The 15,021-nt window shown below is 39.0% G+C and overlaps 1 pseudogene; it reads left to right on the forward strand.

The window, feature by feature from the left end:
- Positions 1 to 1,081: 1,081 nt before the first annotated feature.
- On the forward strand, positions 1,082 to 14,642 carry LOC102867930 (annotated as a pseudogene).
- Positions 14,643 to 15,021: the final 379 nt, after the last annotated feature.

Raw genomic sequence — 15,021 nt, forward strand, 5'->3', positions numbered from 1 at the left:
AAAAGAAAAATTGATGCCTTTGAGTTTTGGTGTTGGAGAAAAGTACTGCATATCCCACGGACTGCCAAAAGAACAAATAGATCTGTCTTGAAGAAGGTGCAGCCAGAGTGCTACTTAGAGACACAGATGGCAAAGCTTCATCTCATACACATAGGGTATGTTGTTAGGAGAGGCCATTCCTTGGAAAGGGACATCATGCTAGGAAGGGTAGAGGGTCAGTGAAATAGGAAGACCTTCAATGAGATGGATTGACCCAGGAACAGCATCAGTGGACTCATGTATATCAGATGATGAGAATAGCACAGGATAGGCAAGGATTCAGATCTGTTTTCATAGGGTCACTGTGAATTGAACTTAACACATACCAATAACTGGATCCTAACTTTTTCTCATCCTCTGTAGCCCCTTTTCACTTTAATGTCCTGTTAGGTAATGTTATATATAGTGTGGATCCATATAATATTCATATTACTGTTCCAAGGAATAGTCCCTCCTAGCAACATGCCCCAAGGATATGAGGTGAAGCTTCACCATCTTTGCCTCTATATGGCCCTTTCCTGGCCCTTGCCTGGAGTCACTGTTGCCTTCCCCAGGGAGAACAAAGCCCACTTTGTAAGGTTGGGCCTTTACCCAGCCTTGCCTGACACTACCACCACCTCACTGAGGGAGAACGAAGCCCACCTGCTGTCCAGAACGCGAAGCATTCTGGACCTTACACCACTGCCTCACTGAAAGAGCCTCTGCCACCCACACAATGATGTCTGTAGGTTTGCTTGTTCTTAGTGTGCTCTTAGGGATCTGCATGGTACTTTTGCAGTATTATCCTGTGTAGTAGGAAATTGTGCAGCTAATGGAAAGACAGCATTGCCTGGCAGTTGGAATAAACCAGCAGCTCCAAGAGAATGATGGACAGAATCTCTTCCTGTGTGACTTCCAGCCCTGGATATCTGCTAGATGGTCAGCTGTGAGTAGGTTCCAACTAGACAATGAGAGGATTTGTTTGATACAAATACATTATTGTACGTGATGTTTGGCTACTTTCCTCTCCTCTCACTTGTTTCTAGTGTTGTATAAACAGGACATGAGTATAAACTGGATACCAGCGGCAGTTACACGCATATTTTCTACTGGCCTAGAAACTGTCATTGATACCTCCACAGATATTTATGCCTATATTCTGGGCGCTGGTCTGGGAACACATCAGTGAACACGGCACAATAGCTGCTGCCATCAAAGAACTTTTTCTATCAAGGCTCAGGAATGGGCTCTTCTGCCCACTTGATTGAAGAACTCTTACAGATTTGATGAAAACATGCCTGAAGAGACCATGTAGCATTTATCCCATAAAAATCTATGTTATCCTGTCAATATTTTCTATTGAAGCCTGTTGTTGTTGTTGTTGTTGTTGTTATTGTTGTTGATTGCCTTTGAGTGGAGCACGACTCATAGCGACCCTAAGAACAAAAGACATTTATCAAAGTTCATAGAGTTTCAGGAGGCATGTTATTTAGGAAGTGGATGTCAGTCCTGCTTCAGTTGTTGTTGTTATGTGTCATCGAGTTGCTTGCGACTCATAGCGAACAGCCCTAAACTCTGCTCTGTCCTGTGCCAATCACACTGTCTCCGACACTCCCATCCCGATTATCCCAGTCACTGAATCAATCCACCTCATAGAGGGCCTTCCCCTCCTGCACCGTCCCTCTACCCTCCCAAGCATGATATCCTTCTCCAAGGACCGGTCTCTCCTCACAACATGTCCAAAGTATGTTAGATGGAGCCTCAGAATCTTTGCCTCCAAGGAGCCACCCGATTTAACCCTTTCCAGGACGAATCTGTTTGTTTTCCTAGCAGTCCATGATATTCTCAATACTCTTCTCTAGCACCACAGCTCAAAGGCATCAATTCTCCTTCTATCCTCTTTGGTCATTGTCCAACTCTCTGATGCATAACAGGTGATTGCGAAGACCATGGCCTGTATCAGATGCACCTTAGTTTCCAGAGAGACACCAATCCATTGCTCTTTAGTACTTTGGAGAGGTCCCTAACAGCAGACTTTCCCATGGCAATGCGCCTTTTAATTTCCTGGCTACTGGTGCCAAGAGTGTTGACTGTGGAGCCAAGCAAACTAAAGCTGTGTACAATCTCAATCTCTTCACCATCCATCCATCCTGGTGTTGCCAATTGGTCCAGTGGTGAGAATCTTTGTCTTCTTGACATTGAGCCTCAATCCATATTGTAGGCTGCAGTCCTTGACGTTCTGCAGCAGGTGCTTCAGGTCCTCTTCAGTTTCAGCAAGCAGGGTTGTGTCATCTGCATAACGAGACTGTTGATAAATCGTCCACCAATCTTGACCCCACATTTCTCCTCATAGAGCCCAGCCTCCCGGATAATCTGTTCTCCATATAGGTTGAAAAGGTATGGAGATAGGATGCTAAATGTTAAATGCTTCAGTACTAATGTTAATTAACCAAAACCACAGGTGTTCTTATAAATTCCATTGAAAACTTTTTTTAAAACATGAGGAGTGCTGAAGACTTCTCCCCTACCCCCGATAGTCAACTTGGTTTTTTTCTTTGCTCACTATTATCCATTATGTTGATTGTTTAGCTTCTCTCCTTACTTGGCATTTATAGCACTTAAACACTTCAGGGTGGTCCTGACATTTTAATTCAAGTGCTATGAGTTAAGTGCTCCTTCTGTATGCTGATGATGTATTTTCAGGTGCGCTACAGAGATCATTATTTCTTTATACAGCAATAGCATTAAGAATCAAGCTGTGTTTCCTAAAACATGAATGAACATGGGTCAAGGGTAGAGTTTGAGTGGTAATTAAATATGGAGAATCTTGTTTGCCTTTCTAGCTTTATCATAAATTTGAATGTCTTTATAATTTTTGTTTGTTTTGTTCCATAATTGGGTTGTTTCTTGAATTCTGCGCAATTTTTTCCATTCTTTGCTACACTGTTTTTTTTTTACCAGAGAGATGGTGTCTGAAGTAACATTCAGTCTTGGATCCCTAAGCATTATGAATCACATAGCACTGAATCAGCAGTGTTCTCTCATCTTGCATTCTATTTTATTGTGCTTGCTGGTCAAGTAGATTCCAGGGAAAACAATTACAGCACACAGCAGCCAGCTTTCTGGTTTACAGTTACGCACGCATGTCCCTAATTCCTGCTATTTATACCAGTTATCACAATCAGTCTTAAGATGTAGAAGGTCATTGAATTACAGAGCAAAAAAGGATCTCTGGAGGTCCCTTTTTAATGCTTTATTCCAGATGGATTATAGCTGAACTTCTTTAAAATATAATTTGTGTTGTGTAAGTTTCTGTTTTGTTTTTTAAGTTGTGTAAAGATTACAGCTAAAGAGACCTGTGGAATAATAGCCCCTTTTCTCTGCGGAATTACCATAGTGGCTGGGACCCTGTACACATACCCCAAGAACTGGAGGTCCTTCAAGGCCCTCATCACCTCTCAGTACAGTGGGGCCCAAGTCCAGGTGCTCTTTGTATCACCCCACTTCCATTTCGGCCAAACCAACCGCACCCCTGAATTTCTCTGCAAGTTTCCAGCCGACAAGATTCCAGCCTTTGAGGGTGACGATGCATTCTGTGTGTGTGAGAGCAATGCCATTGCCTATTATGTGAGCAGGAATGAGCTGTGGGGAAGTGCCCCAGAGGCAGCAGCCCAGGTGGTGCAGTGGGTGAGCTTTGCCAACAGCGAAATCCTTCCCCCAGCCAGCACCTGGGTGTTTCCCATCTTGGGCATCAGGCACCACAACAAGCAGGCCTCAGAGAATGCCAAGGAGAAGGTGAGGCGAATTCTGGGCCTCCAGACGTTCACTTGAAGACGAGGACTTTCCTGGTGGGTGAACGTGTGTCCTTGGCTTACATCACAGTCATCTGTACCCTGTTGTGGCTCTACAAACAGGGGCTAGAGCCTTCTTTCCGCCGGGCTTCCCCAATATCAACTGCTGGTTCCTCACCTGCATTAACCAGCCTCAGTTCTGGGCGGTCCTGGGTGAGGTGAACCTCTGTGAGAAGATGGCCCAGTTCGATGCTAAAAAGTTTGCAGAAAGCCAGCCTAAAAAAGATGTGCCATGGAAAGAGAAGGGACCCCAGGAGGAGAAGCAAAAGGCCCAGGCCGAGCAGAAGGAAGATAAAAATGCAGCTGCCGCTGCTGCTCCTGAGAAGGAGATGGACGAATGGGAGCAGGCCCTCACTGCAGAGCCAAAGGCCAAGGATCCCTTTGCTCACCTGCCCAAACTTACCTTTGTGTTGGACAGGTTTAAGCATAAATATGCCATTGAGGGCACTCTGTCTGTGGCCCTGCCCCATTTTGGGGAGCATTTTGATAAGGACAGCTGGTCCTTGTGGTATGCAGAGTACCGCTTTCCCGAGGAGCTCACCCAGACCTTCACGAGCTGCAACCTCATCTCTGGAATGTTCCAGCAATTGGATAAGCTGCGGAAGAGCACCTTTGCCAGTGTCATCCTCTTTGGAACCAATGATAGCAGCTCCATTTCTGGAGTGTGGGTCTTCAGAGATCAAAGAGCTTGCCTTCCCACTGAGTCCAGATGGGCAGGTGGACTGTGAGTCCTATACTTGGCGGGAATGGGATCCTGGCCTTGAGATCCAGACGCTGGTTCGAGAGTACTTCTGGGAAGAGGCCTTCCAGCACGTGGGCAAGATCTTCAAGTGAGCCAACGGCTTGTCACCTCGCTGCCTGCACCTGCCCTTCGGTGAGAATAGGAGTCATTAAAGGAAACTGAACATTAAAAAAACCCAAGCAAAACCAACACACCTATGGAATAATTTTATTCTGTCACATGAGGTCACGTATGATTCAAGAATTGACTCAGCAATACCCAATAAGAATAACTTTATGACTTCAGATCTTATACTCTTCTAAGTTGTTGGGGGTTTTATTCATTATCTCCAGAAGGAATATTTGTGTCACCTTGTCTGTTTCTCCAATTTATTATCTCAGAGTAACTCTAAGAACATTAAAAAGCAAGTGTCACCCCCAGGATTTCCCATATTAGGATGTAAATTCTATGATCATAGTCTGCTTTTTTTCACCTTGTAGGGTCAAGCCTGGAGCTGAGAGAGTGAGAGTGATCTCATATTTATTGAAGGAATAAATGAGTTCATTGAAATATTTACACACTTAGCAACATACTATAAACCTCATTACAGATTACCATTGATTATATGGATATATGTCTGCGAGCCAAATGTTTTCTTTTTTTCCCCTTTAGTAAAAATTTCATGAGCCCCAAATACCATTACCCAGCTTCAGCTCTTGACATTCTGACCTTGTGAGCATGCTGTGTTTTCAATATACGTTTTCTCTTAGTAACAAGGCATTTATGCATTCCATTGGAGCATCAGTGAAGTCTTCCATCCCATCTCACCACACCCATGGAACCTGAAAATAAGGTTGTTTCCTTTTAAATGTGTAATAATTCAGAGCACATGTAAACAACTGTCAAGAAACAGAGCGGCTTCACTCTAATCCCATTACAGGCTGGCAGTGTTAGTACTGAAGGTACCAATAAAGCAGTAGAAATATTTCCTAGTCAAGAGGCATTGATCAGCAGTGGTAGCACAGAAAAACCTGTGTCATAAGGGAGTCTTTGACCTTGCATTTGAGATTCTTAATACTAATTTTCTACTCCTGTGACTATTTGGCCAGTCAGATAGATCTGGATAGGGGGGTCGTTCACAGGAATCATTCTTTTTACCTCCTTTACTCTGGCTCCCAGCAACCAGCTATGTTAAAACTTGCTGTGTCAGTGTGGTCAGCTGGTTAACATACACACATAATCTGTGATATGGTTTGTTTTTGCATTTTTAAAAAATGTTTTTATTTTTTATTTTGTACTTTTTTTTACAGAGGTTTTGGATTTCCATTCATTCATTGCCTCAATTTTCTCCCTGCCCACCCCTTGTTTTTGCATTTTACATTACTGCCTGATGTTATATTTTTATCCAAAACTAAATACAAACCACCCCAGGAAGATGAAAATGGATGTTCTTGGTGAAAGATTGGGGGCAGGGGTGGCGGTATACTCAAAGTGATATTTTCCAACCCATCTTCTAAGCCTTGATAAAAGCAAAAATTCCCCAAAGTTGAATTAAAAAGGCTCAATTCGCATGAATCAGCATCCTTGTAAGACAAGGTTGTCTAAAAGCCAGGAATGTTAATCATGCTTTGCTTTTGAATTATTCTTTGTTCACTGATGTTTAACAAAGTATTAAAATTTAAGAGGAAATTATTCCATTGTCATTTAAATATGTATCATGATTTTTGTCAGTAAGGTTTTTTAAAAATACAAAATCAATTGCAGACAAATTATTAAATCACATCAGACCTTATTTGTGTATTAAATTTTCTCATACTGCTCAGTGGTAACTGGTGTGTGTGTACATATTTGTCTTTTTATCCCATTATATACTTAGTCAAATTTGCTTTAAAATACTTAATGCCTTAGCTCAAGTCAGTCTTAAACACCTAGTCTATTTTGTTCCTGAGTTGGTGTTTTATTTTTTACTTTACTTCAAATGTTCTGTTTACTCCTGATTTTTCATTCTGTCCAAAACTATTTAAGTTTGTTTTATTCTTTTCTCCTATTGGCATATATTTGGGTTCTCTTTTGTGTTAGTTTTTAGTAGGATCTGAGTAATTGCCAGAAATAGTCATTTGGAGTGCCATCACATTATCTTTTTTGTGCAACTCCATCATGTGTTGATCCTCTTCAGTAGTTTGCCTCTCAGTATTCGGATGTTGCAACCCTTATGTCTCATCTTTAAGACTCCTAATTGAAAAACTCAAGGTCCTTCACATGAAAATCCATTTATGGAAAGCTCCATCTGTAATTTATTCCCTCTCGGCATAGCTTCTCAGCAATGTTTTTGAGTGCTTAGTGGGATATGAGAGGTCATTAAAAATCATCATATTTTCCTCCTTTGCAGAGAAAAAAAAAGTTGGATTGCTTGGATTTGCTCGTTATTTTCTTTTTCTGCCTCATATGAACTCAGATAATAATGTTTTATGCCCACTAGAATTATGAGTGGCTATGAACACACAATTTCTTTGTAGTCTTTTTCTGAAGTAAATATTTTATAATTTCTGAACATATTTCTATCAGGGTATTTATATTCTTTTTTGAAGACCTTCTAGGAACTATTTCTCCTAACCCCTTCCCCCCCACCCCAGATAAACTCTTTTGGGCACAATGTCATCTTTTCTACTGTGTTTAAGGCTATATATAAGGCGATTTTGGTCTTTTGTGTGGCCCATACTCTGAATTAATTTCCATGAGAATTATCAGTTTTATTTATTTTTGTCCTTTAATGCTTCTACTTTATAGAGGTTTCTTATACTCTCTCCTTGAGACATGTTAACACATTTTCCCCACTAGATTCTTCTCTTTTCTGGTTTACTTATCAAACTAATGATTTAAAGATGAAACTATTTTAAAGATTTAATGATTAAATGTAACGATTTAAAGATTAGCTTTACCCTTTTGTAAATAGAAATTATCCTGAATATAAATGAAATCATTTTTTAAAAAGCCTATTTTCCCTCCTCATATTTTAGCTCTACTCTGACTTAACTGTTAAACAGGGTTTTATTTTATTTCTAGTTTGAAAAATAGCTATCAGTTAAACAGAATGTCTAAGTGGACATAGTGTAAATTTAAGCATTCATGTGGGTTCATATATTCTGGCCTGTGCCTTCCTCCTCCAGGAAACTGAATTGTCTAGTGCCATTTGCCTCCCTCCCTGCCTTATTTACTTACTTAGTGACCATGATAGCAAAAGAGAAATACATTTGTCCTATAGTCAATGGTGTGATGATAAATGCTTTTGGTGGTGGGGCACAGTCTTGTTTTGTAACATTGGCTTTCTGGGTGTAAGTGCACCATAGATGATTTCAAGATGCTAGTATGACCTCACTGAATGCAGACCTGGGAACAAAGATACAGTGATACACTACCAAATTGTATTTCTTTTCTTTTTTTAAAAATTAATTTTAATGACAGTTTACAGACTTTGGATTTCTATTCATTCATTGTACTTTTCTCCCTGACCACTCCGCCCCACAATTTGCTCTTCTCTTTGAAAAGTTAAAGAAAAATTCTTTCATTGTTATACAAACCCTCCCACTAAGTCCACTCCACTATGCAGCCTTCATTCTGGACTCCTATAATGACAATAATAACTAATCTTATATCCCTTATAAACAGTTCTTTCCCTCATCTGTTTCAATGCGGTATACATTATTTATCCCCTCTTTCTCAGTTTCCCCCCAACTTCTATGTCTGTTCTCTTTTATAACAGGGGCACTATGTAGTATTTGTCTTTTGGTGGCTGAGATATTTCACTCAGCATAATGTCCTCCAGGGTCACCCATTTTGTATAATATTTCATGAGTTCCTTGTTTTTCAATGCTGCATAGTATTCCATTGTGTGAATATAGAGAGCTTCTCTATCCATTAATTTGTTGATGGGCACTTGAGTTGTTTCCATCTCTTTGATATTGTGAACAAACCTGTACTATCTAGAATAACTAGCTAACTTGAAGAGAATGGATAGTTAAGAACTGATGAGTTTTGAGTATTTATTGCCTTTTAAGAATATTTTTTAATTGCATGTTTGTATAACTTAATTTTTAAATTTCTTTTCTGTTAAAAACATAGTCACAGAACATAAATTAATTCAGTAATTTCCACATATACAATTGGCTGCATTCTGTGAGTTATGCAACTCTTTTCACCCTCCTTTGCTGACTTGCTCTTCCCCCAATAACTGACCTCTAGGCTTCCTCACTAACCTTTTTAGTTGCTGTAGTCAGTTTGATCTCATATAAACTTTAAAGAGCATAACACACAAAGCGAATACTCTTTTACTAATTAAGTTAAAATATAGTTTGGTTTTTATATGTAACATATATTTTTAAATTTTTTTGTAGTGGCTGTATTTAACTGGCCCAAAAGATTTCTGATGATTCGTAAATTGGCTCTTGTATGCTTCCGTGTGCTGGCTTTTGCACACCATTGCTTATAATGGAGGGAAAGAGAGTTGAAAAAGTATCTCTCTGATTTTCTTTATTCTGTTTCTTTAATCTTACAGCTTGATATTCTGAGCTTCTTCCTTTAGCTTTTTCTCTCACTCTGTAAAAACTGCTTCATTAATCCTTTGCTTCAGTTACCAGAGAATTTCTTTGTAATAATAAGATCATACAGTATGCTTCCTTTGAACAGAAAAAAGACAATGAAAAGCTGTATCTCAGAAGCAAAATATGTTTTGTTTTTCTTTTGCCATTATTTTAAGAGATTCTTTTAGAGTGTATAAAACAGTGTTATGGTTTTTCTTCCCAGTGGCCTGGCTACCTCTTTGTTGATATGACCTAGCCATTTCATCTGGCTGAAGAACCCTACCTAATACTGCCTGCTGAAAGAAACAACGACAGCAGACAGATTTATATGTACTGTAAATTGGGATTAAAGCAGAGAATCTTGAACAGTTATTAGGAAAATGTGAAGGATATAGATTAAACTGTGTTTTGCTGACCTACTATGTGCACTATTAGAATTTTCTCTTTCACCATTGCAGTGAAGTAATGGCTTTTAGAAAAATGGACTTCTTAATAATGCCAACTGCTGAATCATTTTCTCCTCATTTCTTGAATGTTTAATAAATTACTATGCTGAGCACCTACTTTCTAATTTTCCTCAACTAACCCGGTGTTACACTCTGCGAAATGTCCTACATGCATAAGGCCTCATGGCATACTGCTTTTAAAACATCTTGTCCTCATTGTACTGAGAGACTCATTTTGAGTCACACAGCTCTAAAGTTTTACTTTCTTGTTCTTACTTCCAGTTCTAGCCTGGTGGTGACAGCAGAACATCATGCAATCAGTGTTACTAGGCAATCATAGAAAGATGCATACACATGATCATTAAAACAAATACATCAAAATGAAGTATGTGAAACTGTTCCATTAACATAACCAACAGCTGAAACGTAACATAACAAATCAACACATGTGCTACAACATTTGGTATTATTTTTGTATTTGCCTTTTAAGGCTGCACAAAAATTGTTCTTGTTTTCATTGGAACACAGATGAGTGTCAAACTGCAGCTCATCAAATGGCCCCTACTTAATGGAAAAGATACCTTCCCAAAGACTATGCTCACCTTTGGCACAGTAAGAGTACTTTGCTGGGTGCTTCTGCAGCATGATAATTGTACTCTAACCTCATCAGTGTCATCATTTAATCTTTATTAAAAGAAAAAAGCCAAACAGTACAGAAATTTGGAGGAAATATACCATTACTCTGTTGAAAATGAAAAGAAATTTAAAAACCCACATTAATAATTTCTCAGGCATGGTTATCTAGGCATTATGATATAGTAAGAAAACAGTCCTTTCTATGGTATATGAGAGTTGAGAAAACTAACCCTAGAAGGAACTGAAATATGTTTGAAAGGAGGAGATAGGGTCCATTCCATGAATAAGCTCATTAACATTCACTGTCAAATCATTTTCAGGTGACTAAGTGGCAAAGCTAAAGCCTTGATTGAAAAATATCTTAGTGTTGGGGGAAATATAAGTTGTAACTGGAAATGTTATATATGAATTTTCTTGAGCTGTATCCTTTGTACACAGTACAATGTTGTCTGGATAATGCTGTGTGCAGGATATTGTCTCTAATTAATGGAGCATCTGAGATATATTTGAAGAGGCAAATATAGCAGCATTCTTGTTATTGCTTTGTTTGTAACCACAACAAGCTAATGTGTATTCAAAAGTCATTTCTGTTAAATACTGTCCCTCATTTTTGAACAGACTTTAGAAAGTAAAATGCTATGCAGTTTTCTCTTCTGGTCTTCATTTCTTACAATTTGTTTTTCTATTTTTCTTTCTGCCTTCCAAATCAACACTTCCTTGTGCCGCTGCTATATTCATTCTGCATCTTTCTCTCTTGCTAGTCTTAGTAACTATTGAATAATTTGGGGCCTTCTAGATATGTTTTTGTTGTTGATGATTGCCATCAAGTCAAACACGACTCATAGTGACTCTATGAACAAAATACCTAATGCCTTTCTATAACTGTCGTAGATATAGTATGACTTAAATGAGAAAAACAGGTGCAAACATACATCAATATTCAGAGCCTAGGATGTATTAAGTATGAATTTAGGAAAAATTAGAAGTTGTTAAAAAGTAAATGAGATACATAAAGATTGATACCCAGTGTTATATTACCTAGGCACTAGTGGGCTGAAACGGGCTGATATTGGCCTTGTTGAAGAAGACATTTGTAAAACAGCAAGGACTGCATGGGGACAACCATCTCTCACCTCTGCTAACTCACCAAGGGGAAACTGACTCCATCAACAACATCTGTAACATAAAACCAATTCCCATGAGGTCAGACATGTCCCCCCATGGTCACTTGCCTATTTCTACTAATTCTAACACCAATAACTGTTATTCTGGGTCTGAAATCCTTTGCAATAGCTACACAGACTACACAGGACCATACTAATGGTTACGGGGTTTATTAGAGAAGTTAACAGGCTATAAATTAGATTGGCAGCAGGATACAGTCATTCAGTTCAGACAATGTCTTAGGACTGGTCTCAGGCCCTTACACCTTCAGCCTCGGGTTAGGTCAGTTTGTCAAAGTTTCCTTAGTCCTGAAATGATGATATCTTCCTTTAGTCCTCTGTCAAGTTTAGGTGAAGTACTCTGGCTCCATGAGGCAGCAGTTCCACATCAGCTGTAACTCAGGTTAGTCTCTAGTTCTCTGCTGAGACTACTGGTACTCTTGTGTAGATCTTGGTCTGGCTGTTGCAGGACTCTCTGACCTTGAAGGACCAGTGGTGATTCTCCTTCCTTGGTATTGAGATCACCCACTTCCTGCAGCTGAATCAGCTCATTTTAATGGTGAGACTATCAGTCCCCTTATGGATAGATGAACATACCCTATTTGCATGTTTCTGCCTGTCAGTGTGCAAAGTCAAATCAATGGCTAAGAAAGCCATTCTGAACAATAATCCCTTGATATCATAACAATCATGTGATCTACTATGCTGGAAATGACACTTCTTAATGTTATCATGTTCATCTTAAAAAAGAACATTTCAGAATCTATCCTGAAGTACAATGCTCTCAATAATAGGGTAACAATTATAATGTCTACATGAAAGATCAGTTATTATAACTGTTAATTCCGATTTATGCACCAATCACTAAAGTCAAAGATGAAAAAAAAGTAAGATTTTTACCAACTTTTATAGTCTTAAGTTGATCAAATATGCAGTCAACAGGCACTGATAAGTACTAGTGTTTGGAATGCGAAAGTTGGAAAATGTGTTCTTCCGAATAGGAATGGTGCTGTAGATCACTGGCATGGAATTTTGCAAAATCAACAACGTATTCATTACAAATACCTTTATTCAACGACATAAATGGCAACTCTCAGGTGAACCTCACCAGTTAGAAGATACAGCAATCAAATTGATTGTATCTATGGACAGGACAATAGAGAAACTCTATAATAAGTGAGAACAAAGCCAAGGGCCAAATGAGAAACTAAAGAAAATGAGAGCAAGTCCTTGAGAACCAAGATACCGTGAATATATTCCACTGAATTTAGAGACCAACTGAAGAAGAGATTTGATGCAGTGAATATTAATGACGAAAGGCCAGACTGAATTGTGATATGACATCAAGTATATTATACATTAAGGAAACAAAAGATCATCCAAAAGACAGAACAAGGAAATGCCGTGTGTTTTAAAATCAAGAAAAGTGTGCGGCAATGATATAGCCTTTTACTTCCTTTATTAAATTTGTATTCTTAGCAAATAATATAAGCTGGACTGTATGAAGATGACCATAGCATCAAGATTGGAGGAAGACTCATTACATCTTGTGATGTACTGATAACCTTTCTTATTGAAAGAGAGAAAGACTTGAAGCATTCACCAGTGAAGATCAAAAACAATAGCCTTCAATATAAATAGCCCTTAGTAGAAATTGTACTCAACAACAAGAAAACAAAAATCTTCGCAACTGGACTTGTAAATAGCAAATAAGTTTGTTACTCTAACTTAGTGCCATTGAGTAGGAACTGACTTATAGCTCACCCTACTTTGGGTTTTCTGAGGCTGTAAATTGAATGGAAGAAGTTTGTCCATCTTTCCCCTGTGTAACCACTGGTAGATATGAACTGCATGATAAGCATGACCATTGAGTCAGCAGTGTAACACCCTCCCCAGCATCATGATAACTGGGGGAAAAAGATTTTGTCAAAGAGTTCCTTTTACTTGAATCCGCAATCAATGTCTGTGGAAGCAGCAGCCAAGAAACCAAACAATGTATTATATTGGGTGGGTCTGCTATTAAAAAACAGAGGTAAAGGGTTTAAAAGAAAAGGTATCACTTGGAACCAAGTCATGCCATCCCCAAGCTGTGATATTTTATTTTATTTGTGCATGGCGTGTACCATCAAATCGGAAATGACTGGTACAGGAGGAGATTGGCCTTCTTTCTCCAGCAGAGCATCTGGTAGATTTAAACCGTGTACCTCTGGGATTGTAGTACAGCTTTTTGCCACTAGGCCACCAGAGCTCCCTAGCTGTGTTGTTTTTATAAACCTCAAATGCATGTGAAAGCAAAACAATTAGAGAAACTGAAGAATGAATGCCCTTGAATTAGGATGTCGATGAAACTATTTAGTATACTATGGACTGCCAGAAGTATGAACAAATCTGTCCTGGAGGAAGTAGAGCCAGAATGCTTTTCAGAAGCTCGAATGGTAAGGCTTTAATTTGCTATCAGAAAGGAGCAGTAGCTGGAGAAGCCCATCATGCTTGGTAAAGAGGAAAATTAGCAAGAAAGATGACTATGGCTTACAATGAGACAGACTGATGCAGTTTCTTCAACAGTGGGCTCAAGCCTAGCAACAGCTGTGACTACAGTGTAGAATTGGACATAGAGTTGTGATGAGTTGGAACCCAACGCATAAGCCAATGGTGCTTAACAACAATAATCTTAGAATTTTAGTTAAGCAAGAAAATGAACTCTCAGAATTTCAGCACATGCAAAAGGGTTTTTTTTGGGGGGGGGTGAGGAGTTGTTAGTTGTTGCTTTTTATATTCTTCTTCTCCCCCTCCCCGCCCCTAGTGGACCCAGAAGCCATAAAGTTTGAGTCACAGGCACAGGTGTAGAGAGGTGCAGGGCAGGCTGCCATTGTGCATTTCCTGATTACATAACCTTTGAATGTCTCCAGGAGAGATGGAGTTTAGAGCTGTGTTGTGAGCAGGGCCAGGCAGTCTGATCACATACAGGCAGTGCTTGTAACCCTACTCAAAACTTTTCTACTGTGTTGTTAAAGCATTATAGGTTAATGTTTAAATTGGAATCATGTCAGCCACAGCTGTGGGTGAGTGAATCTCTGCTTTAATGTGAATCAGAGTAACTGACTGGTCTATGAAGGGAGCGTTTTCTTCTCCAACATTAGCTCCATTGTTATTTCCTTAGAGGCCAGAAAGGAAGAACTGGGTGGCCAATAAAAAGCAAAGGTCTCAGATTATTTAAACAGTGTTTGTAACCCATAATTAGTCCATATTACTTAGCTACTATATATCATAATTTTTATATTCCTTATTAAAGTCCACTCATATCAACTTAACAATTATTTTCAACATCTTTATAAAGATCTCAAGATTTTTAGAGGTGGTTTTTGAAGCTTATTTAGTTTGTTTCATAAGTGATTATAATTGCATGTGCTTACTATGTATATAGTCAATTCTCAGCTATTCATTTAGGTTGTCTTTGGATTGTTGGGAACATATCTTCAGATTATAATGACATCATTCAATTGAACATACTATAAATGTATTGTGTGGTGTAATAAAGAATTGATAAGTGAATTAAGGCTTTTCATGCTTCCCCTCCTCCTAACCACCATTGACTCTACCACCCAGAAG

This window comes from Elephantulus edwardii, unplaced genomic scaffold (assembly GCF_000299155.1).
Source record: "Elephantulus edwardii isolate Elephantulus edwardi_28Jun2011 unplaced genomic scaffold, EleEdw1.0 scaffold00270, whole genome shotgun sequence".
In the NCBI taxonomy this organism is placed as follows: Eukaryota; Metazoa; Chordata; class Mammalia; order Macroscelidea; family Macroscelididae; genus Elephantulus; species Elephantulus edwardii.